At 45.7% G+C, this 27,248-nt stretch overlaps 22 pseudogenes; all 22 read left to right on the top strand.

Moving 5' to 3' along the window:
• The first annotated feature begins 173 nt into the window (after positions 1-173).
• On the top strand, positions 174-290 carry LOC140113270 (5S ribosomal RNA; annotated as a pseudogene).
• Positions 291-2,645: 2,355 nt separating this feature from the next.
• Positions 2,646-2,762, top strand: LOC140113269 (5S ribosomal RNA; annotated as a pseudogene).
• A 6,301-nt stretch (positions 2,763-9,063) lies between these two features.
• Positions 9,064-9,180, top strand: LOC140113268 (5S ribosomal RNA; annotated as a pseudogene).
• Positions 9,181-11,535: 2,355 nt separating this feature from the next.
• On the top strand, positions 11,536-11,652 carry LOC140113267 (5S ribosomal RNA; annotated as a pseudogene).
• A 1,785-nt stretch (positions 11,653-13,437) lies between these two features.
• LOC140113266 (5S ribosomal RNA) lies at positions 13,438-13,554 on the top strand (annotated as a pseudogene).
• A 9,863-nt stretch (positions 13,555-23,417) lies between these two features.
• On the top strand, positions 23,418-23,536 carry LOC140111533 (5S ribosomal RNA; annotated as a pseudogene).
• Positions 23,537-23,608: 72 nt separating this feature from the next.
• On the top strand, positions 23,609-23,727 carry LOC140090580 (5S ribosomal RNA; annotated as a pseudogene).
• A 70-nt stretch (positions 23,728-23,797) lies between these two features.
• LOC140112810 (5S ribosomal RNA) lies at positions 23,798-23,916 on the top strand (annotated as a pseudogene).
• Positions 23,917-23,986: 70 nt separating this feature from the next.
• LOC140106065 (5S ribosomal RNA) lies at positions 23,987-24,105 on the top strand (annotated as a pseudogene).
• A 261-nt stretch (positions 24,106-24,366) lies between these two features.
• On the top strand, positions 24,367-24,485 carry LOC140110756 (5S ribosomal RNA; annotated as a pseudogene).
• Positions 24,486-24,555: 70 nt separating this feature from the next.
• Positions 24,556-24,674, top strand: LOC140112808 (5S ribosomal RNA; annotated as a pseudogene).
• Positions 24,675-24,744: 70 nt separating this feature from the next.
• On the top strand, positions 24,745-24,863 carry LOC140106061 (5S ribosomal RNA; annotated as a pseudogene).
• A 72-nt stretch (positions 24,864-24,935) lies between these two features.
• On the top strand, positions 24,936-25,054 carry LOC140106056 (5S ribosomal RNA; annotated as a pseudogene).
• Positions 25,055-25,315: 261 nt separating this feature from the next.
• Positions 25,316-25,434, top strand: LOC140110746 (5S ribosomal RNA; annotated as a pseudogene).
• A 72-nt stretch (positions 25,435-25,506) lies between these two features.
• Positions 25,507-25,625, top strand: LOC140098291 (5S ribosomal RNA; annotated as a pseudogene).
• A 70-nt stretch (positions 25,626-25,695) lies between these two features.
• On the top strand, positions 25,696-25,814 carry LOC140104847 (5S ribosomal RNA; annotated as a pseudogene).
• A 70-nt stretch (positions 25,815-25,884) lies between these two features.
• On the top strand, positions 25,885-26,003 carry LOC140106052 (5S ribosomal RNA; annotated as a pseudogene).
• Positions 26,004-26,221: 218 nt separating this feature from the next.
• Positions 26,222-26,340, top strand: LOC140106254 (5S ribosomal RNA; annotated as a pseudogene).
• Positions 26,341-26,412: 72 nt separating this feature from the next.
• LOC140103544 (5S ribosomal RNA) lies at positions 26,413-26,531 on the top strand (annotated as a pseudogene).
• A 70-nt stretch (positions 26,532-26,601) lies between these two features.
• On the top strand, positions 26,602-26,720 carry LOC140108490 (5S ribosomal RNA; annotated as a pseudogene).
• A 72-nt stretch (positions 26,721-26,792) lies between these two features.
• On the top strand, positions 26,793-26,911 carry LOC140109943 (5S ribosomal RNA; annotated as a pseudogene).
• A 72-nt stretch (positions 26,912-26,983) lies between these two features.
• Positions 26,984-27,102, top strand: LOC140090569 (5S ribosomal RNA; annotated as a pseudogene).
• The last annotated feature ends 146 nt before the right edge of the window (positions 27,103-27,248 follow it).

Below are 27,248 nucleotides of genomic sequence, written 5' to 3'. Positions count from 1 at the left end.
GCTGAATGTGCCTGCTCTCGTCAGATCGCAGCAGCAATGCAGCTTAAGGCTTGGCAAGTACCAGCATGGGAGACTGGCTGGGAATCCCAAGTTCCGTTGACCTTTTTGAACCTGAAAATTATGTTAGTTTCTCTATGAGATAGTAAAAGAAGGTTCAAATTGAACAGCTGCTGTCAACGGCCATTCTAAGCTGAATGTGCCTGCTCTCGTCAGATCGCAGCAGCAATGCAGCTTAAGGCTTGGCAAGTACCAGCATGGGAGACTGTCTGGGAATCCCAAGTTCCGTTGACCTTTTTGAACCTGAAAATTGTATTAGTTTCTCTGTCAAAGATGGTAAAAGAAGGTTCAAATTGAACAGCTGCTGTCAACTGCCATTCTAAGCTGAATGTGCCTGCTCTCGTCAGATTGCAGCAGCAATGCAGCTTAAGGCTTGGCAAGTACCAGCATGGGAGACTGGCTGGGAATCCCAAGTTCCTTTGACCTTTTTGAACCTGAAAATTGTGTTAGTTTCTCTATAAAAATAGTAAAAGAAGGTTCAAATTGAACAGCTGCTGTCAACGGCCATTCTAAGCTGAATGTGCCTGCTCTCGTCAGATCGCAGCAGCAATGCAGCTTAAGGCTTGGCAAGTACCAGCATGGGAGACTGGCTGGGAATCCCAAGTTCCGTTGACATTTTTGAACCTGAAAATTGTGTTAGTTTCTCTATGAGATAGTAAAAGAAGGTTCAAATTGAACAACTGCTGTCAACGGCCATTCTAAGCTGAATGTGCCTGCTCTCGTCAGATCGCAGCAGCAATGCAGCTTAAGGCTTGGCAAGTACCAGCATGGGAGACTGGCTGGGAATCCCAAGTTCCGTTGACCTTTTTGAACCTGAAAATTGTATTAGTTTCTCTGTCAAAGATGGTAAAAGAAGGTTCAAATTGAACAGCTGCTGTCAACTGCCATTCTAAGCTGAATGTGCCTGCTCTCGTCAGATTGCAGCAGCAATGCAGCTTAAGGCTTGGCAAGTACCAGCATGGGAGACTGGCTGGGAATCCCAAGTTCCGTTGACCTTTTTGAACCTGAAAATTGTGTTAGTTTCTCTATGAGATAGTAAAAGAAGGTTCACATTGAACAGCTGCTGTCAACGGCCATTCTAAGCTGAATGTGCCTGCTCTCGTCAGTTCGCAGCAGCAATGCAGCTTAAGTCTTGGCAAGTACCAGCATGGGAGACTGGCTGGGAATCCCAAGTTCTGTTGACCTTTTTGAACCTGAAAATTGTGTTAGTTTCCCTGTCAAAGATGGTAAAAGAAGGTTCAAATTGAACAGCTGCTGTCAACGGCCATTCTAAGCTGAATGTGCCTGCTCTCGTCAGATCGCAGCAGCAATGCAGCTTAAGGCTTGGCAAGTACCAGCATGGGAGACTGGCTGGGAATCCCAAGTTCCGTTGACCTTTTTGAACCTGAAAATTGTGTTAGTTTCTCTATGAGATAGTAAAAGAAGGTTCAAATTGAACAGCTGCTGTCAACGGCCATTCTAAGCTGAATGTGCCTGCTCTCGTCAGATCGCAGCAGCAATGCAGCTTAAGGCTTGGCAAGTACCAGCATGGGAGACTGGCTGGGAATCCCAAGTTCCGTTGACCTTTTTGAACCTGAAAATTGTGTTAGTTTCTCTATGAGATAGTAAAAGAAGGTTCAAATTGAACAGCTGCTGTCAACGGCCATTCTAAGCTGAATGTGCCTGCTCTCGTCAGATCGCAGCAGCAATGCAGCTTAAGGCTTGGCAAGTACCAGCATGGGAGACTGGCTGGGAATCCCAAGTTCCGTTGACCTTTTTGAACCTGAAAATTGTGTTAGTTTCTCTGTCAAAGATGGTAAAAGAAGGTTCAAATTGAACAGCTGCTGTCAACGGCCATTCTAAGCTGAATGTGCCTGCTCTCGTCAGATCGGAGCAGCAATGCAGCTTAAGGCTTTGCAAGTACCAGCATGGGAGACTGGCTGGGAATCCCAAGTTCCGTTGACCTTTTTGAACCTGAAAATTGTGTTAGTTTCTCTGTCAAAGATGGTAAAAGAAGGTTCGAATTGAACAACTGCTGTCAACGGCCATTCTAAGCTGAATGTGCCTGCTCTCGTCAGATCGCAGCAGCAATGCAGCTTAAGGCTTGGCAAGTACCAGCATGGGAGACTGGCTGGGAATCCCAAGTTCCGTTGACCTTTTTGAACCTGAAAATTGTGTTAGTTTCCCTGTCAAAGATAGTAAAAGAAGGTTCAAATTGAACAGCTGCTGTCAATGGCCATTATAAGCTGAATGTGCCTGCTCTCATCAGATCGCAGCAGCAATGCAGCTTAAGGCTTGGCAAGTACCAGCATGGGAGACTGGCTGGGAATCCCAAGTTGCGTTGAACTTTTTGAACCTGAAAATTGTGTTAGTTTCTCTATGAGATAGTAAAAGAAGGTTCAAATTGAACAGCTACTTTCAACGGCCATTCTAAGCTGAATGTGCCTGCTCTCGTCAGATCGCTGCAGCAATGCAGCTTAAGGCTTGGCGAGTACCAGCATGGGAGACTGGCTGGGAATCCAAAGTTCTGTTGACCTTTTTGAACCTGAAAATTGTATTAGTTTCTCTGTTAAAGATGGTAAAAGAAGGTTCAAATTGAACAGCTGCTGTCAACGGCCATTCTAAGCTGAATGTGCCTGCTCTCGTCAGATCGCAGCAGCAATGCAGCTTAAGGCTTGGCAAGTACCAGCATGGGAGACTGTCTGGGAATCCCAAGTTCCGTTGACCTTTTTGAATCTGAAAATTGTGTTAGTTTCTCTGTCAAAGATGGTAAAAGAAGGTTCAAATTGAACAGCTGCTGTCAACGGCCATTCTAAGCTGAATGTGCCTGCTCTCGTCAGATCGCAGCAGAAATGCAGCTTAAGGCTTGGCAAGTACCAGCATGGGAGACTGGCTGGGAATCCCAAGTTCCGTTGACCTTTTTGAACCTGAAAATTGTGTTAGTTTCTCTATGAGATAGTAAAAGAAGGTTCAAATTGAACAGCTGCTGTCAACGGCCATTCTAAGGTGAATGTGCCTGCTCTCGTCAGATCGCAGCAGCAATGCAGCTTAAGGCTTGGCAAGTACCAGCATGGGAGACTGGCTGGGAATCCCAAGTTCCGTTGACCTTTTTGAACCTGAAAATTGTGTTAGTTTCTCTGTCAAAGATGGTAAAAGAAGGTTCAAATTGAACAGCTGCTGTCAACGGCCATTCTAAGCTGAATGTGCCTGCTCTCGTCAGATCGCAGCAGCAATGCAGCTTAAGGCTTGGCGAGTACCAGCATGGGAGACTGGCTGGGAATCCCAAGTTCCGTTGACCTTTTTGAACCTGAAAATTGTGTTAGTTTCTCTATGAGATAGTAAAAGAAGGTTCACATTGAACAGCTGCTGTCAACGGCCATTCTAAGCTGAATGTGCCTGCTCTCGTCAGATCGCAGCAGCAATGCAGCTTAAGGCTTGGCAAGTACCAGCATGGGAGACTGGCTGGGAATCCCAAGTTCTGTTGACCTTTTTGAACCTGAAAATTGTGTTAGTTTCCCTGTCAAAGATGGTAAAAGAAGGTTCAAATTGAACAGCTGCTGTCAACGGCCATTCTAAGCTGAATGTGCCTGCTCTCGTCAGATCGCAGCAGCAATGCAGCTTAAGGCTTGGCAAGTACCAGCATGGGAGACTGGCTGGGAATCCCAAGTTCCGTTGACCTTTTTGAACCTGAAAATTGTGTTAGTTTCTCTATGAGATAGTAAAAGAAGGTTCAAATTGAACAGCTGCTGTCAACGGCCATTCTAAGCTGAATGTGCCTGCTCTCGTCAGATCGCAGCAGCAATGCAGCTTAAGGCTTGGCAAGTACCAGCATGGGAGACTGGCTGGGAATCCCAAGTTCCGTTGACCTTTTTGAACCTGAAAATTGTGTTAGTTTCTCTATGAGATAGTAAAAGAAGGTTCAAATTGAACAGCTGCTGTCAACGGCCATTCTAAGCTGAATGTGCCTGCTCTCGTCAGATCGCAGCAGCAATGCAGCTTAAGGCTTGGCAAGTACCAGCATGGGAGACTGGCTGGGAATCCCAAGTTCCGTTGACCTTTTTGAACCTGAAAATTGTGTTAGTTTCTCTGTCAAAGATGGTAAAAGAAGGTTCAAATTGAACAGCTGCTGTCAACGGCCATTCTAAGCTGAATGTGCCTGCTCTCGTCAGATCGGAGCAGCAATGCAGCTTAAGGCTTGGCAAGTACCAGCATGGGAGACTGGCTGGGAATCCCAAGTTCCGTTGACCTTTTTGAACCTGAAAATTGTGTTAGTTTCTCTGTCAAAGATGGTAAAAGAAGGTTCGAATTGAACAACTGCTGTCAATGGCCATTCTAAGCTGAATGTGCCTGCTCTCGTCAGATCGCAGCAGCAATGCAGCTTAAGGCTTGGCAAGTACCAGCATGGGAGACTGGCTGGGAATCCCAAGTTCCGTTGACCTTTTTGAACCTGAAAATTGTGTTAGTTTCCCTGTCAAAGATAGTAAAAGAAGGTTCAAATTGAACAGCTGCTGTCAATGGCCATTATAAGCTGAATGTGCCTGCTCTCATCAGATCGCAGCAGCAATGCAGCTTAAGGCTTGGCAAGTACCAGCATGGGAGACTGGCTGGGAATCCCAAGTTCCGTTGAACTTTTTGAACCTGAAAATTGTGTTAGTTTCTCTATGAGATAGTAAAAGAAGGTTCAAATTGAACAGCTACTTTCAACGGCCATTCTAAGCTGAATGTGCCTGCTCTCGTCAGATCGCTGCAGCAATGCAGCTTAAGGCTTGGCAAGTACCAGCATGGGAGACTGGCTGGGAATCCCAAGTTCCGTTGACCTTTTTGAATCTGAAAATTTTGTTAGTTTCTCTGTCAAAGATGGTAAAAGAAGGTTCTAATTGAACAGCTGCTGTCAACGGCCATTCTAAGCTGAATGTGCCTGCTCTCGTCAGATCGCAGCAGAAATGCAGCTTAAGGCTTGGCAAGTACCAGCATGGGAGACTGGCTGGGAATCCCAAGTTCCGTTGACCTTTTTGAACCTGAAAATTGTGTTAGTTTCTCTATGAGATAGTAAAAGAAGGTTCAAATTGAACAGCTGCTGTCAACGGCCATTCTAAGCTGAATGTGCCTGCTCTCGTCAGATCGCAGCAGCAATGCAGCTTAAGGCTTGGCAAGTACCAGCATGGGAGACTGGCTGGGAATCCCAAGTTCCGTTGAACTTTTTGAACCTGAAAATTGTGTTAGTTTCTCTATGAGATAGTAAAAGAAGGTTTAAATTGAACGGCTGCTGTCAACGGCCATTCTAAGCTGAATGTGCCTGCTCTCGTCAGATCGCAGCAGCAATGCAGCTTAAGGCTTGGCAAGTACCAGCATGGGAGACTGGCTGGAAATCCCAAGTTCCGTTGACCTTTTTGAACCTGAAATTTGAACAGCTGCTGTCAACTGCCATTCTAAGCTGAATGTGCCTGCTCTCGTCAGATTGCAGCAGCAATGCAGCTTAAGGCTTGGCAAGTACCAGCATGGGAGACTGGCTGGGAATCCCAAGTTCCGTTGACTTTTTTGAACCTGAAAATTGTGTTAGTTTCTCTATGAGATAGTAAAAGAAGGTTCAAATTGAACAGCTGCTGTCAACGGCCATTCTAAGCTGAATGTGCCTGCTCTTGTCAGATCGCAGCAGCAATGCAGCTTAAGGCTTGGCAAGTACCAGCATGGGAGACTGGCTGGGAATCCCAAGTTCCGTTGACCTTTTTGAACCTGAAAATTGTGTTAGTTTCCCTGTCAAAGATGGTAAAAGAAGGTTCAAATTTAACAACTGCTGTCAACGGCCATTCTAAGCTGAATGTGCCTGCTCTCGTCAGATCGCAGCAGCAATGCAGCTTAAGGCTTGGCAAGTACCAGCATGGGAGACTGGCTGGGAATCCCAAGTTCCGTTGACCTTTTTGAACCTGAAAATTGTGTTAGTTTCTCTATGAGATAGTAAAAGAAGGTTCAAATTGAACACCTGCTGTCAACGGCCATTCTAAGCTGAATGTGCCTGCTCTCGTCAGATCGCAGCAGCACTGCAGCTTAAGGCTTGGCAAGTACCAGCATGGGAGACTGGCTGGGAATCCCAAGTTCCGTTGACCTTTTTGAACCTGAAAATTGTATTAGTTTCTCTGTCAAAGATGGTAAAAGAAGGTTCAAATTGAACAGCTGCTGTCAATGGCCATTCTAAGCTGAATGTGCCTGCTCTCGTCAGATCACAGCAGCAATGCAGCTTAAGGCTTGGCAAGTACCAGCATGGGAGACTGGCTGGGAATCCCAAGTTCCGTTGACCTTTTTGAACCTGAAAATTGTGTTAGTTTCTCTGTCAAAGATGGTAAAAGAAGGTTCAAATTGAACAGCTGCTGTCAACGGCCATTCTAAGCTGAATGTGCCTGCTCTCGTCAGATCGCAGCAGCAATGCAGCTTAAGGTTGGCAAGTACCAGCATGGGAGACTGGCTGGGAATCCCAAGTTCCGTTGACCTTTTTGAACCTGAAAATTGTGTTAGTTTCTCTATGAGATAGTAAAAGAAGGTTCAAATTGAACAGCTGCTGTCAACGGCCATTCTAAGCTGAATGTGCCTTCTCTCGTCAGATCGCAGCAGCAATGCATTTTAAGGCTTGGCAAGTACCAGCATGGGAGACTGGCTGGGAATCCCAAGTTCCGTTGACCTTTTTGAACCTGAAAATTGTGTTAGTTTCTCTGTCAAAGATGGTAAAAGAAGGTTCAAATTGAAGAGCTGCTGTCAACGGCCATTCTAAGCTGAATGTGCCTGCTCTCGTCAGATCGGAGCAGCAATGCAGCTTAAGGCTTGGCAAGTACCAGCATGGGAGACTGGCTGGGAATCCCAAGTTCCGTTGACCTTTTTGAACCTGAAAATTGTGTTAGTTTCTCTGTCAAAGATGGTAAAAGAAGGTTCGAATTGAACAGCTGCTGTCAACGGCCATTCTAAGCTGAATGTGCCTGCTCTCGTCAGATCGCAGCAGCAATGCAGCTTAAGGCTTGGCAAGTACCAGCATGGGAGACTGGCTGGGAATCCCAAGTTCCGTTGACCTTTTTGAACCTGAAAATTGTGTTAGTTTCCCTGTCAAAGATAGTAAAAGAAGGTTCAAATTGAACAGCTGCTGTCAACGGCCATTCTAAGCTGAATGTGCCTGCTCTCGTCAGATCGCAGCAGCAATGCAGCTTAAGGCTTGGCAAGTACCAGCATGGGAGACTGGCTGGGAATCCCAAGTTCCGTTGACCTTTTTGAACCTGAAAATTGTGTTAGTTTCTCTATGAGATAGTAAAAGAAGGTTCAAATTGAACAGCTGCTGTCAACGGCCATTCTAAGCTGAATGTGCCTGCTCTCGTCAGATTGCAGCAGCAATGCAGCTTAAGGCTTGGCAAGTACCAGCATGGGAGACTGGCTGGGAATCCCAAGTTCCGTTGAACTTTTTGAACCTGAAAATTGTGTTAGTTTCTCTATGAGATAGTAAAAGAAGGTTCAAATTGAACGGCTGCTGTCAACGGCCATTCTAAGCTGAATGTGCCTGCTCTCGTCAGATCGCAGCAGCAATGCAGCTTAAGGCTTGGCAAGTACCAGCATGGGAGACTGGCTGGAAATCCCAAGTTCCGTTGACCTTTTTGAACCTGAAAATTGTGTTAGTTTCCCTGTCAAAGATAGTAAAAGAAGGTTCAAATTGAACAGCTGCTGTCAATGGCCATTATAAGCTGAATGTGCCTGCTCTCGTCAGATTGCAGCAGCAATGCAGCTTAAGGCTTGGCAAGTACCAGCATGGGAGACTGGCTGGGAATCCCAAGTTCCGTTGACCTTTTTGAACCTGAAAATTGTGTTAGTTTCTCTATGAGATAGTAAAAGAAGGTTCACATTGAACAGCTGCTGTCAACGGCCATTCTAAGCTGAATGTGCCTGCTCTCGTCAGATCGCAGCAGCAATGCAGCTTAAGGCTTGGCAAGTACCAGCATGGGAGACTGGCTGGGAATCCCAAGTTCTGTTGACCTTTTTGAACCTGAAAATTGTGTTAGTTTCCCTGTCAAAGATGGTAAAAGAAGGTTCAAATTGAACAGCTGCTGTCAACGGCCTTTCTAAGCTGAATGTGCCTGCTCTCGTCAGATCGCAGCAGCAATGCAGCTTAAGGCTTGGCAAGTACCAGCATGGGAGACTGGCTGGGAATCCCAAGTTCCGTTGACCTTTTTGAACCTGAAAATTGTGTTAGTTTCTCTATGAGATAGTAAAAGAAGGTTCAAATTGAACAGCTGCTGTCAACGGCCATTCTAAGCTGAATGTGCCTGCTCTCGTCAGATCGCAGCAGCAATGCAGCTTAAGGCTTGGCAAGTACCAGCATGGGAGACTGGCTGGGAATCCCAAGTTCCGTTGACCTTTTTGAATCTGAAAATTGTGTTAGTTTCTCTGTCAAAGATGGTAAAAGAAGGTTCAAATTGAACAGCTGCTGTCAACGGCCATTCTAAGCTGAATGTGCCTGCTCTCGCCAGATCGCAGCAGAAATGCAGCTTAAGGCTTGGCAAGTACCAGCATGGGAGACTGGCTGGGAATCCCAAGTTCCGTTGACCTTTTTGAACCTGAAAATTGTGTTAGTTTCTCTATGAGATAGTAAAAGAAGGTTCAAATTGAACAGCTGCTGTCAACGGCCATTCTAAGCTGAATGTGCCTGCTCTCGTCAGATCACAGCAGCAATGCAGCTTAAGGCTTGGCAAGTACCAGCATGGGAGACTGGCTGGGAATCCCAAGTTCTGTTGACCTTTTTGAACCTGAAAATTGTGTTAGTTTCTCTGTCAAAGATGGTAAAAGAAGGTTCAAATTGAACAGCTGCTGTCAACAACCATTCTAAGCTGAATGTGCCTGCTCTCGTCAGATCGCAGCAGCAATGCAGCTTAAGGCTTGGCAAGTACCAGCATGGGAGACTGGCTGGGAATCCCAAGTTCCGTTGACCTTTTTGAACCTGAAAATTATGTTAGTTTCTCTATGAGATAGTAAAAGAAGGTTCAAATTGAACAGCTGCTGTCAACGGCCATTCTAAGCTGAATGTGCCTGCTCTCGTCAGATCGCAGCAGCAATGCAGCTTAAGGCTTGGCAAGTACCAGCATGGGAGACTGTCTGGGAATCCCAAGTTCCGTTGACCTTTTTGAACCTGAAAATTGTATTAGTTTCTCTGTCAAAGATGGTAAAAGAAGGTTCAAATTGAACAGCTGCTGTCAACTGCCATTCTAAGCTGAATGTGCCTGCTCTCGTCAGATTGCAGCAGCAATGCAGCTTAAGGCTTGGCAAGTACCAGCATGGGAGACTGGCTGGGAATCCCAAGTTCCTTTGACCTTTTTGAACCTGAAAATTGTGTTAGTTTCTCTATAAAAATAGTAAAAGAAGGTTCAAATTGAACAGCTGCTGTCAACGGCCATTCTAAGCTGAATGTGCCTGCTCTCGTCAGATCGCAGCAGCAATGCAGCTTAAGGCTTGGCAAGTACCAGCATGGGAGACTGGCTGGGAATCCCAAGTTCCGTTGACATTTTTGAACCTGAAAATTGTGTTAGTTTCTCTATGAGATAGTAAAAGAAGGTTCAAATTGAACAGCTGCTGTCAACGGCCATTCTAAGCTGAATGTGCCTGCTCTCGTCAGATCGCAGCAGCAATGCAGCTTAAGGCTTGGCAAGTACCAGCATGGGAGACTGGCTGGGAATCCCAAGTTCCGTTGACCTTTTTGAACCTGAAAATTGTATTAGTTTCTCTGTCAAAGATGGTAAAAGAAGGTTCAAATTGAACAGCTGCTGTCAACTGCCATTCTAAGCTGAATGTGCCTGCTCTCGTCAGATTGCAGCAGCAATGCAGCTTAAGGCTTGGCAAGTACCAGCATGGGAGACTGGCTGGGAATCCCAAGTTCCGTTGACCTTTTTGAACCTGAAAATTGTGTTAGTTTCTCTATGAGATAGTAAAAGAAGGTTCACATTGAACAGCTGCTGTCAACGGCCATTCTAAGCTGAATGTGCCTGCTCTCGTCAGTTCGCAGCAGCAATGCAGCTTAAGTCTTGGCAAGTACCAGCATGGGAGACTGGCTGGGAATCCCAAGTTCTGTTGACCTTTTTGAACCTGAAAATTGTGTTAGTTTCCCTGTCAAAGATGGTAAAAGAAGGTTCAAATTGAACAGCTGCTGTCAACGGCAATTCTAAGCTGAATGTGCCTGCTCTCGTCAGATCGCAGCAGCAATGCAGCTTAAGGCTTGGCAAGTACCAGCATGGGAGACTGGCTGGGAATCCCAAGTTCCGTTGACCTTTTTGAACCTGAAAATTGTGTTAGTTTCTCTATGAGATAGTAAAAGAAGGTTCAAATTGAACAGCTGCTGTCAACGGCCATTCTAAGCTGAATGTGCCTGCTCTCGTCAGATCGCAGCAGCAATGCAGCTTAAGGCTTGGCAAGTACCAGCATGGGAGACTGGCTGGGAATCCCAAGTTCCGTTGACCTTTTTGAACCTGAAAATTGTGTTAGTTTCTCTATGAGATAGTAAAAGAAGGTTCAAATTGAACAGCTGCTGTCAACGGCCATTCTAAGCTGAATGTGCCTGCTCTCGTCAGATCGCAGCAGCAATGCAGCTTAAGGCTTGGCAAGTACCAGCATGGGAGACTGGCTGGGAATCCCAAGTTCCGTTGACCTTTTTGAACCTGAAAATTGTGTTAGTTTCTCTGTCAAAGATGGTAAAAGAAGGTTCAAATTGAACAGCTGCTGTCAACGGCCATTCTAAGCTGAATGTGCCTGCTCTCGTCAGATCGGAGCAGCAATGCAGCTTAAGGCTTTGCAAGTACCAGCATGGGAGACTGGCTGGGAATCCCAAGTTCCGTTGACCTTTTTGAACCTGAAAATTGTGTTAGTTTCTCTGTCAAAGATGGTAAAAGAAGGTTCGAATTGAACAACTGCTGTCAACGGCCATTCTAAGCTGAATGTGCCTGCTCTCGTCAGATCGCAGCAGCAATGCAGCTTAAGGCTTGGCAAGTACCAGCATGGGAGACTGGCTGGGAATCCCAAGTTCCGTTGACCTTTTTGAACCTGAAAATTGTGTTAGTTTCCCTGTCAAAGATAGTAAAAGAAGGTTCAAATTGAACAGCTGCTGTCAATGGCCATTATAAGCTGAATGTGCCTGCTCTCATCAGATCGCAGCAGCAATGCAGCTTAAGGCTTGGCAAGTACCAGCATGGGAGACTGGCTGGGAATCCCAAGTTGCGTTGAACTTTTTGAACCTGAAAATTGTGTTAGTTTCTCTATGAGATAGTAAAAGAAGGTTCAAATTGAACAGCTACTTTCAACGGCCATTCTAAGCTGAATGTGCCTGCTCTCGTCAGATCGCTGCAGCAATGCAGCTTAAGGCTTGGCGAGTACCAGCATGGGAGACTGGCTGGGAATCCAAAGTTCTGTTGACCTTTTTGAACCTGAAAATTGTATTAGTTTCTCTGTTAAAGATGGTAAAAGAAGGTTCAAATTGAACAGCTGCTGTCAACGGCCATTCTAAGCTGAATGTGCCTGCTCTCGTCAGATCGCAGCAGCAATGCAGCTTAAGGCTTGGCAAGTACCAGCATGGGAGACTGTCTGGGAATCCCAAGTTCCGTTGACCTTTTTGAATCTGAAAATTGTGTTAGTTTCTCTGTCAAAGATGGTAAAAGAAGGTTCAAATTGAACAGCTGCTGTCAACGGCCATTCTAAGCTGAATGTGCCTGCTCTCGTCAGATCGCAGCAGAAATGCAGCTTAAGGCTTGGCAAGTACCAGCATGGGAGACTGGCTGGGAATCCCAAGTTCCGTTGACCTTTTTGAACCTGAAAATTGTGTTAGTTTCTCTATGAGATAGTAAAAGAAGGTTCAAATTGAACAGCTGCTGTCAACGGCCATTCTAAGGTGAATGTGCCTGCTCTCGTCAGATCGCAGCAGCAATGCAGCTTAAGGCTTGGCAAGTACCAGCATGGGAGACTGGCTGGGAATCCCAAGTTCCGTTGACCTTTTTGAACCTGAAAATTGTGTTAGTTTCTCTGTCAAAGATGGTAAAAGAAGGTTCAAATTGAAGAGCTGCTGTCAACGGCCATTCTAAGCTGAATGTGCCTGCTCTCGTCAGATCGCAGCAGCAATGCAGCTTAAGGCTTGGCGAGTACCAGCATGGGAGACTGGCTGGGAATCCCAAGTTCCGTTGACCTTTTTGAACCTGAAAATTGTGTTAGTTTCTCTATGAGATAGTAAAAGAAGGTTCAAATTGAACAGCTGCTGTCAACGGCCATTCTAAGCTGAATGTGCCTGCTCTCGTCAGATCGCAGCAGCAATGCAGCTTAAGGCTTGGCAAGTACCAGCATGGGAGACTGGCTGGGAATCCCAAGTTCCGTTGACCTTTTTGAACCTGAAAATTGTGTTAGTTTCTCTATGAGATAGTAAAAGAAGGTTCAAATTGAACAGCTGCTGTCAACGGCCATTCTAAGCTGAATGTGCCTGCTCTCGTCAGATCGCAGCAGCAATGCAGCTTAAGGCTTGGCAAGTACCAGCATGGGAGACTGGCTGGGAATCCCAAGTTCCGTTGACCTTTTTGAACCTGAAAATTGTGTTAGTTTCTCTGTCAAAGATGGTAAAAGAAGGTTCAAATTGAACAGCTGCTGTCAACGGCCATTCTAAGCTGAATGTGCCTGCTCTCGTCAGATCGGAGCAGCAATGCAGCTTAAGGCTTTGCAAGTACCAGCATGGGAGACTGGCTGGGAATCCCAAGTTCCGTTGACCTTTTTGAACCTGAAAATTGTGTTAGTTTCTCTGTCAAAGATGGTAAAAGAAGGTTCGAATTGAACAACTGCTGTCAACGGCCATTCTAAGCTGAATGTGCCTGCTCTCGTCAGATCGCAGCAGCAATGCAGCTTAAGGCTTGGCAAGTACCAGCATGGGAGACTGGCTGGGAATCCCAAGTTCCGTTGACCTTTTTGAACCTGAAAATTGTGTTAGTTTCCCTGTCAAAGATAGTAAAAGAAGGTTCAAATTGAACAGCTGCTGTCAATGGCCATTATAAGCTGAATGTGCCTGCTCTCATCAGATCGCAGCAGCAATGCAGCTTAAGGCTTGGCAAGTACCAGCATGGGAGACTGGCTGGGAATCCCAAGTTGCGTTGAACTTTTTGAACCTGAAAATTGTGTTAGTTTCTCTATGAGATAGTAAAAGAAGGTTCAAATTGAACAGCTACTTTCAACGGCCATTCTAAGCTGAATGTGCCTGCTCTCGTCAGATCGCTGCAGCAATGCAGCTTAAGGCTTGGCGAGTACCAGCATGGGAGACTGGCTGGGAATCCAAAGTTCTGTTGACCTTTTTGAACCTGAAAATTGTATTAGTTTCTCTGTTAAAGATGGTAAAAGAAGGTTCAAATTGAACAGCTGCTGTCAACGGCCATTCTAAGCTGAATGTGCCTGCTCTCGTCAGATCGCAGCAGCAATGCAGCTTAAGGCTTGGCAAGTACCAGCATGGGAGACTGTCTGGGAATCCCAAGTTCCGTTGACCTTTTTGAATCTGAAAATTGTGTTAGTTTCTCTGTCAAAGATGGTAAAAGAAGGTTCAAATTGAACAGCTGCTGTCAACGGCCATTCTAAGCTGAATGTGCCTGCTCTCGTCAGATCGCAGCAGAAATGCAGCTTAAGGCTTGGCAAGTACCAGCATGGGAGACTGGCTGGGAATCCCAAGTTCCGTTGACCTTTTTGAACCTGAAAATTGTGTTAGTTTCTCTATGAGATAGTAAAAGAAGGTTCAAATTGAGCAGCTGCTGTCAACGGCCATTCTAAGGTGAATGTGCCTGCTCTCGTCAGATCGCAGCAGCAATGCAGCTTAAGGCTTGGCAAGTACCAGCATGGGAGACTGGCTGGGAATCCCAAGTTCCGTTGACCTTTTTGAACCTGAAAATTGTGTTAGTTTCTCTGTCAAAGATGGTAAAAGAAGGTTCAAATTGAAGAGCTGCTGTCAACGGCCATTCTAAGCTGAATGTGCCTGCTCTCGTCAGATCGCAGCAGCAATGCAGCTTAAGGCTTGGCGAGTACCAGCATGGGAGACTGGCTGGGAATCCCAAGTTCCGTTGACCTTTTTGAACCTGAAAATTGTGTTAGTTTCTCTATGAGATAGTAAAAGAAGGTTCACATTGAACAGCTGCTGTCAACGGCCATTCTAAGCTGAATGTGCCTGCTCTCGTCAGATCGCAGCAGCAATGCAGCTTAAGGCTTGGCAAGTACCAGCATGGGAGACTGGCTGGGAATCCCAAGTTCTGTTGACCTTTTTGAACCTGAAAATTGTGTTAGTTTCCCTGTCAAAGATGGTAAAAGAAGGTTCAAATTGAACAGCTGCTGTCAACGGCCATTCTAAGCTGAATGTGCCTGCTCTCGTCAGATCGCAGCAGCAATGCAGCTTAAGGCTTGGCAAGTACCAGCATGGGAGACTGGCTGGGAATCCCAAGTTCCGTTGACCTTTTTGAACCTGAAAATTGTGTTAGTTTCTCTATGAGATAGTAAAAGAAGGTTCAAATTGAACAGCTGCTGTCAACGGCCATTCTAAGCTGACTGTGCCTGCTCTCGTCAGATCGCAGCAGCAATGCAGCTTAAGGCTTGGCAAGTACCAGCATGGGAGACTGGCTGGGAATCCCAAGTTCCGTTGACCTTTTTGAACCTGAAAATTGTGTTAGTTTCTCTGTCAAAGATGGTAAAAGAAGGTTCAAATTGAACAGCTGCTGTCAACGGCCATTCTAAGCTGAATGTGCCTGCTCTCGTCAGATCGGAGCAGCAATGCAGCTTAAGGCTTGGCAAGTACCAGCATGGGAGACTGGCTGGGAATCCCAAGTTCCGTTGACCTTTTTGAACCTGAAAATTGTGTTAGTTTCTCTGTCAAAGATGGTAAAAGAAGGTTCTAATTGAACAGCTGCTGTCAACGGCCATTCTAAGCTGAATGTGCCTGCTCTCGTCAGATCGCAGCAGAAATGCAGCTTAAGGCTTGGCAAGTACCAGCATGGGAGACTGGCTGGGAATCCCAAGTTCCGTTGACCTTTTTGAACCTGAAAATTGTGTTAGTTTCTCTATGAGATAGTAAAAGAAGGTTCAAATTGAACAGCTGCTGTCAACGGCCATTCTAAGCTGAATGTGCCTGCTCTCGTCAGATCGCAGCAGCAATGCAGCTTAAGGCTTGGCAAGTACCAGCATGGGAGACTGGCTGGGAATCCCAAGTTCCGTTGACTTTTTTGAACCTGAAAATTGTGTTAGTTTCTCTATGAGATAGTAAAAGAAGGTTCAAATTGAACAGCTGCTGTCAACGGCCATTCTAAGCTGAATGTGCCTGCTCTTGTCAGATCGCAGCAGCAATGCAGCTTAAGGCTTGGCAAGTACCAGCATGGGAGACTGGCTGGGAATCCCAAGTTCCGTTGACCTTTTTGAACCTGAAAATTGTGTTAGTTTCCCTGTCAAAGATGGTAAAAGAAGGTTCAAATTTAACAGCTGCTGTCAACGGCCATTCTAAGCTGAATGTGCCTGCTCTCGTCAGATCGCAGCAGCAATGCAGCTTAAGGCTTGGCAAGTACCAGCATGGGAGACTGGCTGGGAATCCCAAGTTCCGTTGACCTTTTTGAACCTGAAAATTGTGTTAGTTTCTCTATGAGATAGTAAAAGAAGGTTCAAATTGAACAGCTGCTGTCAACGGCCATTCTAAGCTGAATGTGCCTGCTCTCGTCAGATTGCAGCAGCAATGCAGCTTAAGGCTTGGCAAGTACCAGCATGGGAGACTGGCTGGGAATCCCAAGTTCCGTTGAACTTTTTGAACCTGAAAATTGTGTTAGTTTCTCTATGAGATAGTAAAAGAAGGTTCAAATTGAACGGCTGCTGTCAACGGCCATTCTAAGCTGAATGTGCCTGCTCTCGTCAGATCGCAGCAGCAATGCAGCTTAAGGCTTGGCAAGTACCAGCATGGGAGACTGGCTGGAAATCCCAAGTTCCGTTGACCTTTTTGAACCTGAAAATTGTGTTAGTTTCCCTGTCAAAGATAGTAAAAGAAGGTTCAAATTGAACAGCTGCTGTCAATGGCCATTATAAGCTGAATGTGCCTGCTCTCATCAGATCGCAGCAGCAATGCAGCTTAAGGCTTGGCAAGTACCAGCATGGGAGACTGGCTGGGAATCCCAAGTTCCGTTGAACTTTTTGAACCTGAAAATTGTGTTAGTTTCTCTATGAGATAGTAAAAGAAGGTTCAAATTGAACAGCTACTTTCAACGGCCATTCTAAGCTGAATGTGCCTGCTCTCGTCAGATCGCTGCAGCAATGCAGCTTAAGGCTTGGCAAGTACCAGCATGGGAGACTGGCTGGGAATCCCAAGTTCCGTTGACCTTTTTGAACCTGAAAATTGTGTTAGTTTCTCTATGAGATAGTAAAAGAAGGTTCAAATTGAACAGCTGCTGTCAACGGCCATTCTAAGCTGAATGTGCCTGCTCTCGTCAGATTGCAGCAGCAATGCAGCTTAAGGCTTGGCAAGTACCAGCATGGGAGACTGGCTGGGAATCCCAAGTTCCGTTGAACTTTTTGAACCTGAAAATTGTGTTAGTTTCTCTATGAGATAGTAAAAGAAGGTTCAAATTGAACGGCTGCTGTCAACGGCCATTCTAAGCTGAATGTGCCTGCTCTCGTCAGATCGCAGCAGCAATGCAGCTTAAGGCTTGGCAAGTACCAGCATGGGAGACTGGCTGGAAATCCCAAGTTCCGTTGACCTTTTTGAACCTGAAAATTGTGTTAGTTTCCCTGTCAAAGATAGTAAAAGAAGGTTCAAATTGAACGGCTGCTGTCAACGGCCATTCTAAGCTGAATGTGCCTGCTCTCGTCAGATCGCAGCAGCAATGCAGCTTAAGGCTTGGCAAGTACCAGCATGGGAGACTGGCTGGAAATCCCAAGTTCCGTTGACCTTTTTGAACCTGAAAATTGTGTTAGTTTCCCTGTCAAAGATAGTAAAAGAAGGTTCAAATTGAACAGCTGCTGTCAATGGCCATTATAAGCTGAATGTGCCTGCTCTCATCAGATCGCAGCAGCAATGCAGCTTAAGGCTTGGCAAGTACCAGCATGGGAGACTGGCTGGGAATCCCAAGTTCCGTTGAACTTTTTGAACCTGAAAATTGTGTTAGTTTCTCTATGAGATAGTAAAAGAAGGTTCAAATTGAACAGCTACTTTCAACGGCCATTCTAAGCTGAATGTGCCTGCTCTCGTCAGATCGCTGCAGCAATGCAGCTTAAGGCTTGGCAAGTACCAGCATGGGAGACTGGCTGGGAATCCCAAGTTCCGTTGACCTTTTTGAATCTGAAAATTGTGTTAGTTTCTCTGTCAAAGATGGTAAAAGAAGGTTCAAATTGAACAGCTGCTGTCAACGGCCATTCTAAGCTGAATGTGCCTGCTCTCGTCAGATCGCAGCAGAAATGCAGCTTAAGGCTTGGAAAGTACCAGCATGGGAGACTGGCTGGGAATCCCAAGTTCCGTTGACCTTTTTGAACCTGAAAATTGTGTTAGTTTCTCTATGAGATAGTAAAAGAAGGTTCAAATTGAACAGCTGCTGTCAACGGCCATTCTAAGCTGAATGTGCCTGCTCTCGTCAGATCGCAGCAGCAATGCAGCTTAAGGCTTGGCAAGTACCAGCATGGGAGACTGGCTGGGAATCCCAAGTTCCGTTGAACTTTTTGAACCTGAAAATTGTGTTAGTTTCTCTATGAGATAGTAAAAGAAGGTTCAAATTGAACGGCTGCTGTCAACGGCCATTCTAAGCTGAATGTGCCTGCTCTCGTCAGATCGCAGCAGCAATGCAGCTTAAGGCTTGGCAAGTACCAGCATGGGAGACTGGCTGGAAATCCCAAGTTCCGTTGACCTTTTTGAACCTGAAATTTGAACAGCTGCTGTCAACTGCCATTCTAAGCTGAATGTGCCTGCTCTCGTCAGATTGCAGCAGCAATGCAGCTTAAGGCTTGGCAAGTACCAGCATGGGAGACTGGCTGGGAATCCCAAGTTCCGTTGACTTTTTTGAACCTGAAAATTGTGTTAGTTTCTCTATGAGATAGTAAAAGAAGGTTCAAATTGAACAGCTGCTGTCAACGGCCATTCTAAGCTGAATGTGCCTGCTCTTGTCAGATCGCAGCAGCAATGCAGCTTAAGGCTTGGCAAGTACCAGCATGGGAGACTGGCTGGGAATCCCAAGTTCCGTTGACCTTTTTGAACCTGAAAATTGTGTTAGTTTCCCTGTCAAAGATGGTAAAAGAAGGTTCAAATTTAACAGCTGCTGTCAACGGCCATTCTAAGCTGAATGTGCCTGCTCTCGTCAGATCGCAGCAGCAATGCAGCTTAAGGCTTGGCAAGTACCAGCATGGGAGACTGGCTGGGAATCCTAAGTTCCGTTGACCTTTTTGAACCTGAAAATTGTGTTAGTTTCTCTATGAGATAGTAAAAGAAGGTTCAAATTGAACACCTGCTGTCAACGGCCATTCTAAGCTGAATGTGCCTGCTCTCGTCAGATCGCAGCAGCACTGCAGCTTAAGGCTTGGCAAGTACCAGCATGGGAGACTGGCTGGGAATCCCAAGTTCCGTTGACCTTTTTGAACCTGAAAATTGTATTAGTTTCTCTGACAAAGATGGTAAAAGAAGGTTTAAATTGAACAGCTGCTGTCAATGGCCATTCTAAGCTGAATGTGCCTGCTCTCGTCAGATCACAGCAGCAATGCAGCTTAAGGCTTGGCAAGTACCAGCATGGGAGACTGGCTGGGAATCCCAAGTTCCGTTGACCTTTTTGAACCTGAAAATTGTGTTAGTTTCTCTGTCAAAGATGGTAAAAGAAGGTTCAAATTGAACAGCTGCTGTCAACGGCCATTCTAAGCTGAATGTGCCTGCTCTCGTCAGATCGCAGCAGCAATGCAGCTTAAGGCTTGGCAAGTACCAGCATGGGAGACTGGCTGGGAATCCCAAGTTCCGTTGACCTTTTTGAACCTGAAAATTGTGTTAGTTTCTCTATGAGATAGTAAAAGAAGGTTCAAATTGAACAGCTGCTGTCAACGGCCATTCTAAGCTGAATGTGCCTTCTCTCGTCAGATCGCAGCAGCAATGCATCTTAAGGCTTGGCAAGTACCAGCATGGGAGACTGGCTGGGAATCCCAAGTTCCGTTGACCTTTTTGAACCTGAAAATTGTGTTAGTTTCTCTGTCAAAGATGTTAAAAGAAGGTTCAAATTGAACAGCTGCTGTCAACGGCCATTCTAAGCTGAATGTGCCTGCTCTCGTCAGATCGGAGCAGCAATGCAGCTTAAGGCTTGGCAAGTACCAGCATGGGAGACTGGCTGGGAATCCCAAGTTCCGTTGACCTTTTTGAACCTGAAAATTGTGTTAGTTTCTCTGTCAAAGATGGTAAAAGAAGGTTCGAATTGAACAGCTGCTGTCAACGGCCATTCTAAGCTGAATGTGCCTGCTCTCGTCAGATCGCAGCAGCAATGCAGCTTAAGGCTTGGCAAGTACCAGCATGGGAGACTGGCTGGGAATCCCAAGTTCCGTTGACCTTTTTGAACCTGAAAATTGTGTTAGTTTCCCTGTCAAAGATAGTAAAAGAAGGTTCAAATTGAACAGCTGCTGTCAATGGCCATTATAAGCTGAATGTGCCTGCTCTCGTCAGATCGCAGCAGCAATGCAGCTTAAGGCTTGGCAAGTACCAGCATGGGAGACTGGCTGGGAATCCCAAGTTCCGTTGACCTTTTTGAACCTGAAAATTGTGTTAGTTTCCCTGTCAAAGATAGTAAAAGAAGGTTCAAATTGAACAGCTGCTGTCAATGGCCATTCTAAGCTGAATGTGCCTGCTCTCGTCAGATCGCTGCAGCAATGCAGCTTAAGGCTTGGCAAGTACCAGCATGGGAGACTGGCTGGGAATCCCAAGTTCTTTTGACCTTTTTGAATCTGAAAATTGTGTTAGTTTCTCTGTCAAAGATGGTAAAAGAAGGTTCAAATTGAACAGCTGCTGTCAACGGCCATTCTAAGCTTAATGTGCCTGCTCTCGTCAGATCGCAGCAGAAATGCAGCTTAAGGCTTGGCAAGTACCAGCATGGGAGACTGGCTGGGAATCCCAAGTTCCGTTGACCTTTTTAAACCTGAAAATTGTGTTAGTTTCTCTATGAGATAGTAAAAGAAGGTTCAAATTGAACAGCTGCTGTCAACGGCCATTCTAAGCTGAATGTGCCTGCTCTCGTCAGATCGCAGCAGCAATGCAGCTTAAGGCTTGGCAAGTACCAGCATGGGAGACTGGCTGGGAATCCCAAGTTCCGTTGAACTTTTTGAACCTGAAAATTGTGTTAGTTTCTCTATGAGATAGTAAAAGAAGGTTCAAATTGAACAGCTGCTGTCAACGGCCATTCTAAGCTGAATGTGCCTGCTCTCGTCAGATCGCAGCAGCAATGCAGCTTAAGGCTTGGCAAGTACCAGCATGGGAGACTGGCTGGAAATCCCAAGTTCCGTTGACCTTTTTGAACCTGAAAATTGTGTTAGTTTCCCTGTCAAAGATGGTAAAAGAAGGTTCAAATTTAACAGTTGCTGTCAACGGCCATTCTAAGCTGAATGTGCCTGCTCTCGTCAGATCGCAGCAGCAATGCAGCTTAAGGCTTGGCAAGTACCAGCATGGGAGACTGGCTGGGAATCCCAAGTTCCGTTGACCTTTTTGAACCTGAAAATTGTGTTAGTTTCTCTATGAGATAGTAAAAGAAGGTTCAAATTGAACAGCTGCTGTCAACGGCCATTCTAAGCTGAATGTGCCTGCTCTCGTCAGATCGCAGCAGAAATGCAGCTTAAGGCTTGGCAAGTACCAGCATGGGAGACTGGCTGGAAATCCCAAGTTCCGTTGACCTTTTTGAACCTGAAAATTGTGTTAGTTTCTCTATGAGATAGTAAAAGAAGGTTCAAATTGAACAGCTGCTGTCAACGGCCATTCTAAGCTGAATGTGCCTGCTCTCGTCAGATCGCAGCAGCAATGCAGCTTAAGGCTTGGCAAGTACCAGCATGGGAGACTGGCTGGGAATCCCAAGTTCCGTTGACCTTTTTGAACCTGAAAATTGTGTTAGTTTCTCTATGAGATAGTAAAAGAAGGTTCAAATTGAACAGCTGCTGTCAACGGCCATTCTAAGCTGAATTTGCCTGCTCTCGTCAGATCGCAGCAGCAATGCAGCTTAAGGCTTGGCAAGTACCAGCATGGGAGACTGGCTGGGAATCCCAAGTTCCGTTGACCTTTTTGAACCTGAAAATTGTGTTAGTTTCTCTATGAGATAGTAAAAGAAGGTTCAAATTGAACAGCTGCTGTCAACGGCCATTCTAAGCTGAATGTGCCTGCTCTCGTCAGATCGCAGCAGCAATGCAGCTTAAGGCTTGGCAAGTACCAGCATGGGAGACTGGCTGGGAATCCCAAGTTCCGTTGACCTTTTTGAACCTGAAAATTGTGTTAGTTTCTCTGTCAAAGATGGTAAAAGAAGGTTCAAATTGAACAGCTGCTGTCAACGGCCATTCTAAGCTGAATGTGCCTGCTCTCGTCAGATCGCAGCAGCAATGCAGCTTAAGGCTTGGCAAGTACCAGCATGGGAGACTGGCTGGGAATCCCAAGTTCCGTTGACCTTTTTGAACCTGAAAATTGTGTTAGTTTCTCTATGAGATAGTAAAAGAAGGTTCAAATTGAACAGCTGCTGTCAACGGCCATTCTAAGCTGAATGTGCCTGCTCTCGTCAGATCGCAGCAGCAATGCAGCTTAAGGCTTGGCAAGTACCAGCATGGGAGACTGGCTGGGAATCCCAAGTTCCGTTGACCTTTTTGAACCTGAAAATTGTATTAGTTTCTCTGTCAAAGATGGTAAAAGAAGGTTCAAATTGAACAGCTGCTGTCAATGGCCATTCTAAGCTGAATGTGCCTGCTCTCGTCAGATCACAGCAGCAATGCAGCTTAAGGCTTGGCAAGTACCAGCATGGGAGACTGGCTGGGAATCCCAAGTTCCGTTGACCTTTTTGAACCTGAAAATTGTGTTAGTTTCTCTGTCAAAGATGGTAAAAGAAGGTTCAAATTGAACAGCTGCTGTCATCGGCCATTCTAAGCTGAATGTGCCTGCTCTCGTCAGATCGCAGCAGCAATGCAGCTTAAGGCTTGGCAAGTACCAGCATGGGAGACTGGCTGGGAATCCCAAGTTCAGTTGACCTTTTTGAACCTGAAAATTGTGTTAGTTTCTCTATGAGATAGTAAAAGAAGGTTCAAATTGAACAGCTGCTGTCAACGGCCATTCTAAGCTGAATGTGCCTTCTCTCGTCAGATCGCAGCAGCAATGCATCTTAAGGCTTGGCAAGTACCAGCATGGGAGACTGGCTGGGAATCCCAAGTTCCGTTGACTTTTTTGAACCTGAAAATTGTGTTAGTTTCTCTATGAGATAGTAAAAGAAGGTTCAAATTGAACAGCTGCTGTCAACGGCCATTCTAAGCTGAATGTGCCTGCTCTTGTCAGATCGCAGCAGCAATGCAGCTTAAGGCTTGGCAAGTACCAGCATGGGAGACTGGCTGGAAATCCCAAGTTCCGTTGACCTTTTTGAACCTGAAATTTGAACAGCTGCTGTCAACTGCCATTCTAAGCTGAATGTGCCTGCTCTCGTCAGATTGCAGCAGCAATGCAGCTTAAGGCTTGGCAAGTACCAGCATGGGAGACTGGCTGGGAATCCCAAGTTCCGTTGACTTTTTTGAACCTGAAAATTGTGTTAGTTTCTCTATGAGATAGTAAAAGAAGGTTCAAATTGAACAGCTGCTGTCAACGGCCATTCTAAGCTGAATGTGCCTGCTCTTGTCAGATCGCAGCAGCAATGCAGCTTAAGGCTTGGCAAGTACCAGAATGGGAGACTGGCTGGGAATCCCAAGTTCTGTTGACTTCTTTGAACAAGAAAATTGTGTTAGTTTCTCTATGAGGTAGTAAAAGAAGGTTCAAATTGAACAGCTGCTGTCAATGGCCATTCTAAGCTGAATGTGCCTGCTCTAGTCAGATCGCAGCAGCAATGCAGCTTAAGGCTTGGCGAGTACCAGCATGGGAGACTGGCTGGCAATCCCAAGTTCCGTTGACCTTTTTGAACCTGAAAATTGTGTTAGTTTCTCTATGAGATAGTAAAAGAAGGTTCAAATTGAACAGCTGCTGTCAACAGCCATTCCAAGCTGAATGTGCCTGCTCTCGTCAGATCGCAGCAGAAATGCAGCTTAAGGCTTGGCAAGTACCAGCATGGGAGACTGGCTGGGAATCCCAAGTTCCGTTGACCTTTTTGAACCTGAAAATTGTGTTAGTTTCCCTGTCAAAGATGGTAAAAGAAGGTTCAAATTGAACAGCTGCTGTCAACGGCCATTCTAAGCTGAATGTGCTTGCTCTTGTCAGATCGCAGCAGCAATGCAGCTTAAGGCTTGGCAAGTACCAGCATGGGAGACTGGCTGGGAATCCCAAGTTCCGTTGACCTTTTTGAACCTGAAAATTGTGTTAGTTTCCCTGTCAAAGATGGTAAAAGAAGGTTCAAATTTAACAGCTGCTGTCAACGGCCATTCTAAGCTGAATGTGCCTGCTCTCGTCAGATCGCAGCAGCAATGCAGCTTAAGGCTTGGCAAGTACCAGCATGGGAGACTGGCTGGGAATCCCAAGTTCCGTTGACCTTTTTGAACCTGAAAATTGTGTTAGTTTCTCTATGAGATAGTAAAAGAAGGTTCAAATTGAACAGCTGCTGTCAACGGCCATTCTAAGCTGAATGTGCCTGCTCTCGTCAGATTGCAGCAGCAATGCAGCTTAAGGCTTGGCAAGTACCAGCATGGGAGACTGGCTGGGAATCCCAAGTTCCGTTGAACTTTTTGAACCTGAAAATTGTGTTAGTTTCTCTATGAGATAGTAAAAGAAGGTTCAAATTGAACGGCTGCTGTCAACGGCCATTCTAAGCTGAATGTGCCTGCTCTCGTCAGATCGCAGCAGCAATGCAGCTTAAGGCTTGGCAAGTACCAGCATGGGAGACTGGCTGGAAATCCCAAGTTCCGTTGACCTTTTTGAACCTGAAAATTGTGTTAGTTTCCCTGTCAAAGATAGTAAAAGAAGGTTCAAATTGAACAGCTGCTGTCAATGGCCATTATAAGCTGAATGTGCCTGCTCTCATCAGATCGCAGCAGCAATGCAGCTTAAGGCTTGGCAAGTACCAGCATGGGAGACTGGCTGGGAATCCCAAGTTCCGTTGAACTTTTTGAACCTGAAAATTGTGTTAGTTTCTCTATGAGATAGTAAAAGAAGGTTCAAATTGAACAGCTACTTTCAACGGCCATTCTAAGCTGAATGTGCCTGCTCTCGTCAGATCGCTGCAGCAATGCAGCTTAAGGCTTGGCAAGTACCAGCATGGGAGACTGGCTGGGAATCCCAAGTTCCGTTGACCTTTTTGAACCTGAAAATTGTGTTAGTTTCTCTATGAGATAGTAAAAGAAGGTTCAAATTGAACAGCTGCTGTCAACGGCCATTCTAAGCTGAATGTGCCTGCTCTCGTCAGATTGCAGCAGCAATGCAGCTTAAGGCTTGGCAAGTACCAGCATGGGAGACTGGCTGGGAATCCCAAGTTCCGTTGAACTTTTTGAACCTGAAAATTGTGTTAGTTTCTCTATGAGATAGTAAAAGAAGGTTCAAATTGAACGGCTGCTGTCAACGGCCATTCTAAGCTGAATGTGCCTGCTCTCGTCAGATCGCAGCAGCAATGCAGCTTAAGGCTTGGCAAGTACCAGCATGGGAGACTGGCTGGAAATCCCAAGTTCCGTTGACCTTTTTGAACCTGAAAATTGTGTTAGTTTCCCTGTCAAAGATAGTAAAAGAAGGTTCAAATTGAACGGCTGCTGTCAACGGCCATTCTAAGCTGAATGTGCCTGCTCTCGTCAGATCGCAGCAGCAATGCAGCTTAAGGCTTGGCAAGTACCAGCATGGGAGACTGGCTGGAAATCCCAAGTTCCGTTGACCTTTTTGAACCTGAAAATTGTGTTAGTTTCCCTGTCAAAGATAGTAAAAGAAGGTTCAAATTGAACAGCTGCTGTCAATGGCCATTATAAGCTGAATGTGCCTGCTCTCATCAGATCGCAGCAGCAATGCAGCTTAAGGCTTGGCAAGTACCAGCATGGGAGACTGGCTGGGAATCCCAAGTTCCGTTGAACTTTTTGAACCTGAAAATTGTGTTAGTTTCTCTATGAGATAGTAAAAGAAGGTTCAAATTGAACAGCTACTTTCAACGGCCATTCTAAGCTGAATGTGCCTGCTCTCGTCAGATCGCTGCAGCAATGCAGCTTAAGGCTTGGCAAGTACCAGCATGGGAGACTGGCTGGGAATCCCAAGTTCCGTTGACCTTTTTGAATCTGAAAATTGTGTTAGTTTCTCTGTCAAAGATGGTAAAAGAAGGTTCAAATTGAACAGCTGCTGTCAACGGCCATTCTAAGCTGAATGTGCCTGCTCTCGTCAGATCGCAGCAGAAATGCAGCTTAAGGCTTGGAAAGTACCAGCATGGGAGACTGGCTGGGAATCCCAAGTTCCGTTGACCTTTTTGAACCTGAAAATTGTGTTAGTTTCTCTATGAGATAGTAAAAGAAGGTTCAAATTGAACAGCTGCTGTCAACGGCCATTCTAAGCTGAATGTGCCTGCTCTCGTCAGATCGCAGCAGCAATGCAGCTTAAGGCTTGGCAAGTACCAGCATGGGAGACTGGCTGGGAATCCCAAGTTCCGTTGAACTTTTTGAACCTGAAAATTGTGTTAGTTTCTCTATGAGATAGTAAAAGAAGGTTCAAATTGAACGGCTGCTGTCAACGGCCATTCTAAGCTGAATGTGCCTGCTCTCGTCAGATCGCAGCAGCAATGCAGCTTAAGGCTTGGCAAGTACCAGCATGGGAGACTGGCTGGAAATCCCAAGTTCCGTTGACCTTTTTGAACCTGAAATTTGAACAGCTGCTGTCAACTGCCATTCTAAGCTGAATGTGCCTGCTCTCGTCAGATTGCAGCAGCAATGCAGCTTAAGGCTTGGCAAGTACCAGCATGGGAGACTGGCTGGGAATCCCAAGTTCCGTTGACTTTTTTGAACCTGAAAATTGTGTTAGTTTCTCTATGAGATAGTAAAAGAAGGTTCAAATTGAACAGCTGCTGTCAACGGCCATTCTAAGCTGAATGTGCCTGCTCTTGTCAGATCGCAGCAGCAATGCAGCTTAAGGCTTGGCAAGTACCAGCATGGGAGACTGGCTGGGAATCCCAAGTTCCGTTGACCTTTTTGAACCTGAAAATTGTGTTAGTTTCCCTGTCAAAGATGGTAAAAGAAGGTTCAAATTTAACAGCTGCTGTCAACGGCCATTCTAAGCTGAATGTGCCTGCTCTCGTCAGATCGCAGCAGCAATGCAGCTTAAGGCTTGGCAAGTACCAGCATGGGAGACTGGCTGGGAATCCTAAGTTCCGTTGACCTTTTTGAACCTGAAAATTGTGTTAGTTTCTCTATGAGATAGTAAAAGAAGGTTCAAATTGAACACCTGCTGTCAACGGCCATTCTAAGCTGAATGTGCCTGCTCTCGTCAGATCGCAGCAGCACTGCAGCTTAAGGCTTGGCAAGTACCAGCATGGGAGACTGGCTGGGAATCCCAAGTTCCGTTGACCTTTTTGAACCTGAAAATTGTATTAGTTTCTCTGACAAAGATGGTAAAAGAAGGTTTAAATTGAACAGCTGCTGTCAATGGCCATTCTAAGCTGAATGTGCCTGCTCTCGTCAGATCACAGCAGCAATGCAGCTTAAGGCTTGGCAAGTACCAGCATGGGAGACTGGCTGGGAATCCCAAGTTCCGTTGACCTTTTTGAACCTGAAAATTGTGTTAGTTTCTCTGTCAAAGATGGTAAAAGAAGGTTCAAATTGAACAGCTGCTGTCAACGGCCATTCTAAGCTGAATGTGCCTGCTCTCGTCAGATCGCAGCAGCAATGCAGCTTAAGGCTTGGCAAGTACCAGCATGGGAGACTGGCTGGGAATCCCAAGTTCCGTTGACCTTTTTGAACCTGAAAATTGTGTTAGTTTCTCTATGAGATAGTAAAAGAAGGTTCAAATTGAACAGCTGCTGTCAACGGCCATTCTAAGCTGAATGTGCCTTCTCTCGTCAGATCGCAGCAGCAATGCATCTTAAGGCTTGGCAAGT

This window comes from Engystomops pustulosus, chromosome 1 (genome assembly GCF_040894005.1).
Source record: "Engystomops pustulosus chromosome 1, aEngPut4.maternal, whole genome shotgun sequence".
NCBI classification, from domain to species: Eukaryota; Metazoa; Chordata; class Amphibia; order Anura; family Leptodactylidae; genus Engystomops; species Engystomops pustulosus.
The sequence above is the reverse complement of the archived record's forward strand: the minus strand, read 5'-3'. Positions and strand labels throughout refer to the sequence as shown.